Source organism: Otolemur garnettii, unplaced genomic scaffold, assembly GCF_000181295.1.
Source record: "Otolemur garnettii isolate 467f Iridium unplaced genomic scaffold, OtoGar3 scaffold00022, whole genome shotgun sequence".
NCBI lineage: Eukaryota > Metazoa > Chordata > Mammalia > Primates > Galagidae > Otolemur > Otolemur garnettii.
The window spans coordinates 7,103,146-7,109,300 of NW_003852417.1; positions in this window are offsets into that span (position 1 = coordinate 7,103,146).

Sequence of the window (6,155 nt, forward strand, 5' to 3'; positions counted from 1 at the left end):
GCCCGACTTGTGGCCCCTTTACAGCAACTCTTCGAGGCAGCTCCTGCCTCACCAGAACTTAACTTCCGGGACAGCCCTAGTTGTTCCGCCAAGCTTGGCCTCAGTGTGGCCTTCAAAGCCCTTTTCAAAGTGGCCCGAGTGGCTTTTCCAACTCTATTTCTCATTCTCCTTTAGGCCTTTGGCTCCTGCACAGGCGAGTGCCCCGGCCCCACATTTCCCACAGCCCCCTGCCTCCATGTCTTGGAACATTCTGGATGACATTTCCTTTTCCACGTCCATCTTTTTGGTCAATTTGGTCTCCCCCGTGGCATCCCCCGCTGATGTCCCCTAACCAGACATGATCAAGTCCTATTTTGGCAACTGTCTACATTTTCTTCTAGTTTTTCTGCGAACTCAAAACTGTTCTACAAAAGAAAACCTAATTTAAAAAGTAAAGTGAGCAACTCCATAGAACTTTTAATAATTGGAGTTTCCTTTTGATAATTTTTTTAAAGGAAGATAGAAAATTATACACACACATATACAAAAAAACCAAAAACCCTGGGAAAAATTATCTAATTTCTAGCCATAGTGCCTGTGGGTACTGAATTTACAAATTACGTTTAAATCGTTCTTTCTAGTTTGCGGTATTTTCCAAACCAGCTAGGACCAGAAAGCACGCAGCACATTCACAACAAGGAATAACTTATCAAAAAAAAAAGAAAATCAACCACCTTTTCTGAAGAAATATAATGCATCCTTTGTGTTGAAATTGAGCTAAATTTAAATGCCTCCATCAATGTGCAACAGTTATTGAGAGCTTCTGTACACACAAGTCCTTGTGCTGGTGCTAATGGGTTTAAAGATAAAAACAAGAAACACATCCTGTCCTGGGGAAGTTCGCAAACTAGCAGAGGAACCACAAGAGGCAGAACCTCATTGGTCCATCCACTCATCATGGTTCACTGGAGGAGGATTCCAAGGAGAAAGACTCACCTGGGATGACAATGGTGGAGATGAGGCCTGGGATGGAATGACAACAGGCCTAATGCTGCAGGGGGCAGGTGAGATTGTCTTCAGAGACAGGACTCATCTGAACATTCAGAGTTAGAAGGAGACTATTTAAGATTATGTAACATAGTATATCATATAGTATCAACAAATGTGTCAAGTTGAGAAGCGGGGTGGCTTGTCTAAGAAAGCCTGCAATCTAACCATTTGGCTGGACCACAGCAGCTTTGAGAAATAAAATGGGAAAGTTAGTTCCGACCTACCACACCAAGGTGGCCGATGCTACCATGAGCAGTTATTTGACTTCTCAGGCAGTGGGGAGCTACTGGCAGATATGACAGGGCGGGACACTTAGGTATGCATTCAGGAGGTTGCAAAACTATGGCTAGCATGATCCTATTTTTCAAGAAAGTTAACGTATGTGTATATTCCTAAATCCATAGGGACTAAATTTTAAAAAATAAGTATCTATTACTTTCTCAACAGAGAATGAAACATTTTCCTTTTGTAGGAAAAAAAAAATCTTCTCGTCTGAGTGATGACTTTTTCAGAATGTGGAGGATGAATTTATAGGGACCAGCCTTCAGACCCCCCAGAAAATCCCTCTCCACACCCACTGTTTACTGCTTAGTTTACCATGCACCTCTGTGAACATCTGAACACTTGTGTGTGTGAGTGTCTGTCTGTCTGTCTGTGTGTGATGGGCTGAAAGTCTGTGTCCCTTCTCCTAATTCACACAGTGAAATCCTAACCCCCAAGATGATAATTTAATAGTTTAAATTGCACATGAACTTTATGGACACCTTTGGAAATGGAGCCTTTGGGAGGTGATCAGGTGCTGAGGCTGGAACCCTCATGACAGGATCAGTGTCCTTATGAAGAGGCCCGAGAGCTCTCTCACCTCCTTTTTGCCTCAGGGGGAAACAATGAAAACTCAGGGGTCTACATCCTGCAAGAAGGCCTCCACCTGACCAAAATTCCAGCCTGGACAACTGCAAGAAGTAACTTTCTGTGGGTGGTTTATAAGCCACCCAGTCTGTGGTATTTTTGTTACACTAGCCCCAGTGAACTAAGTCTCTATCTCGCCCCCCCCACCCATGCACACCCCTAAAGCCCAAGACGAGAATCTTTCTAGAAGGCTAATCAATATTCAGATGATCTCAGAAACAAAAAGCACCAAGAACAGAAGGATCCCAGCTACTGATGGGAGCAGACGTCTTCGCAACGCAGACAGGAACGTAAGCAGTGTGTTGCCTGTTGGATGCTTTCTTAATGTGGGGCTCAGAACCGTGGGGTTTTCACCCGTTCATTTAAGGTCTTTCTATCCCACATTTGCACTGAAGCTTCTGCTTCTTATGGCTTGTATATCTTCCCCTTTTTCTAATAGTCTATTTAAAGATGGAAGATGAACTTCATTTTTTCTAAATGCAATTTGCTAGAATTTGCATGATCCACGCAGTAACAAGTGGGTCCTGAATTATGTATGATCCTCTCTAATGGGCCAGAGCTTGTTTGGGATGTGTGATCTTATAAACTACCGGGTTTGCTTTTTATGGCAAATTGAACGCTATTCCCCCTTCTTGCTTTACATATTCTTCTAATTAGGGGAGATAAAATAGATTTTAGACCTGAAAAAAGTGATTTCTTTCCAAGAGCCCACATTTGTATGGAGAATTAAGCTCCTTCCATTCAGCTGCACCCTCTAATTTAGAGCTGTTGTCAGCATAAAGTACAATCATAAAAGATTTCTCCATCAGGAGCCCTTACGCAATCGAGCTCTTAAGGTAACTTTTTCAAGTTAAGGGGGGGATGGTTAGGTTTGCCCCCTAGGTGGCCCTGGAAAGGCTGGGATGAGACTTAGGTTTCACCAAGAATGATTTAAAGTTGTTCCACATGTTGTTTACCTATGTGTGGGGGAGCAGAGTGAGTTTGAAATTAATAATAATCACTACGGCTTATTGAACACTGATGCCACGACAGGCCAAGGAGCCAGGTGCTTTTGTGATATGGTCTTGGCACAAGGTGCTTCTTGGGTGGTTCCTAGAATAGCATCCTATGTATAGTAGTGCTAGGACTAGTCTTGGTCCATCACAACATTCTATAAATTTGTGGCTTATAAAAAACAGATATTTATTTCTCAAATTCTAGAGGCTAGGGAAGTTGTAGGTCGAGGCAGATTTGCTATCTGGCTCAAGGTGTTCTGGCTCATGGACGGTGCCTTCTTGCTGTGTCCTCCCATGGTGGAAGGCCTCTTTGATAAGTGTACTAATCCCTACTGATGTGCTTCATCCCCATGGCCTAAGCTTCCAAAGGCCCTACCTCTTAATCCATCAGCTTTGGGGTTAGGACTTGAACATATGAATTTGGTGAAACATGAACATTCAGGCTGTTGTACTAAGAGTTTGCAAATTACCACCTGGCCCAAATCCTTGCCTCATTCTATAAATAAAGTTCTATCGGTACACAGCCACATTTGTCCATTTACATTTTGTCTATGGCAGCTTTCAAGCTAAAATGGAATACTTGAATAGTTGCAACAGAGGCCCTGTGGTCCATAAAGTGTATTTACTATATGGCCCACAAAAATACTTACTATATGTCTTTTTCCAAAGGAAGTTTGCCATTTGGAAAAGGCCATATAGGCTCTGATGTGACTTTCTCACTGAGAGTTACGGTCCATGGGTGGGTTCAGGGTCACTGCAGAGGGAGAAGAAATTCTCATGACCAGCTGACCTGACAAGAGGACTTGCTTGAGTCGGAAATGAGGCCAGAAAGACAGGAGAGAGGGAGAGACAGGAGGAAAGAAACTTCCTGCTCTCTGCTGTTGGACTCTCTGCCTCTGCGTGATGGAGCCCAGGGAGGATGGAGGTGCCCCTTGTTAGTGGCCCTTTGGTGCCACTGCTTTTTCTGCACCTGTGTGTCCTCCACAGAGATGGCTTACAGCAATGGGAGTAAATGTCACTGTCTCTTTGAAAGAAGAGTTTCTCCAGTTCCACCCACACCATGTCACAAAAACACTTGTACCCTCTTAAAGCAGTAGAACTGCTGCAGCTGACCACCTCCCTACACTGACCCCCTCCTGAAGCTGACCTAATTTTCATGGACCAAACATGCATGTGTCAATGTGATCATGTGCATATCAATACAGTAGGCCTAGTTGCTTATGTTAACATCCTCTGTATGTTGACCAGTTTGTTAGTCCCTTCGATGGTCAACCTACAGAGGTTCTACTGTATAATGAAAGAAAAAAAAAAGAAGAGAAAAGTGTTTCTTTCCACTTAGAGTAAGAGCAGAAGGCAACAACTGTGCCACCCAGGACTGCAAACCTTCACCACTTCCTGGGTAACTATAAATTATCCTCTTCCCTTCACCCACCCGAACCACCTCACTTCTCACTGCTCTCTGCACCCAACAGCAGGGTGGGAGGGGCTGCCTCCTCAATCACTGTACCTGGAGCTCCCACTGGACCCCAAGCACAAGTGCTCACAAGTGCTGTTCTAGGCATCCTATGTATAACAGTGCTAAATAAAATTATGTTTAGTACATTAATGGTCTAGCCCACTTTTTCTAGCCTCTTCTCTTGTAATAGATGGAGATAATACCTGCCTGTTGGCTTAAAAAGTAAGAACATTCACCTCCCCTAGATTAAGCAATTGTTAGTCCATCCTATACTCAAACAGAGCCAGGAAATATCATGTCAGGTAAGAAAAATGCACAATCTCCTTACAGCATTAGTCTGGCTCACCAGTAGCCTGCAATTTACAAGTCTAAGTAGAAAAATTTTCCAAAAAACATCTGCATTCAAGCTAATGGCACCTTTAGGCTTCTCTGAAAAACAGTGGGAAGAGGGTCTTTACATTTAGATAATTTTATGTTTATATAACTAAAGAGTCTCTCAAGAGACTTTTCTTCAGAACAAAAGCACCATCTGTGCCCAAGAAACTTACTTCTCCACCCCTGAGAAGTGGAAGTGTGTTCACAATGTTGACATGGCAGGCTCTCAGGTTTTCTGGCTTCTACTCATCAAGATTCCAAAGTCAGTCTTAGGGCCCAGTCCCTGGCGACCACCAGCAATAGCACTCTCTACCCCCAGCACACAGCGCACAGGCACCACGGAATCTTCTGACAAGGCCCCATGGCAGCCTATAGGCAGACACCTGACTCAGACCTGAGACCTGAAAGCCTTTCCTGGCAGAGGTCACCAGAGCTGAGAGCAGAGGATGGGGACAGTCAGTCAGGGAGAAGACCAGAGAAAGGAAGAAAAGTCCAGACAGACGAAGACAACACAATCTGTTTCTCTCATAGGGGAGAAAAAGAATTCAGAACCTTCTAGAATCTGAAAGAGGTTCAGTGGGGCTGGAAGACTCCAAGGATCGCCTTAGACAGGTAAGCAGAGTCCAGGTGGTGATGAAGTATTAGAAGCAGAGAGGTCATATGGAAATAATGGTTGTTACTATTCAGAGCATGTTACTCTGCACCCAAACCTGGGCTCTGTGCTTTCCACACTATACCCCAGTGACCCTGGGGAGCAGCCTGGAGTAGCGACCAGTAATGACCAGAAGCACAGAACCTGGAGGCTGACACCTATGTTAACATACCTGCCAATGATCTCCATCCTCCAGGTCCTCCTCTAAATTCAGGCCTCACATGGGAGCCTGCAGATCTCTGTGTTTCAAAAAAAAAAAAAACCACTATTACTAATAAACAAATAGACAAATAAGTAAATAAATAACTGCCCCTCCCCACAAAAGCAACAACCAATATTCAAGAGATGCTCATTTCATGGCTAATTTCTTCAGACTCTGAATGCATCACTTTTGTGCAATTGCTGAAATGGACTCAATCAAACAATGAAAAGAATTTAGATGCTGTAAAGAATAAAAAGCAGGATAATTAACACATTCATTCATGAGCTCCGTGTGAGACAAAGAAGTCAGCTCAAAGGAGTCACCTTCTTAAGAGGGAAAGAGAAAGAGAAGGTTCTTTTGATTTTTCCCTTTTGCATTCGAGAAGTCAAATTGTTTACATCTTAATTTTTCCACCAATTTTTTGCTTGCTCTTGGAAGGCAGGAGGTGAGAAGAATCTCTGCACAGGGGTCCTGGCATGGATTCTGTGAGTGGAGGGGAGCTGTGAAACAGTGGGGAATATTCTCTCTCACATGGAG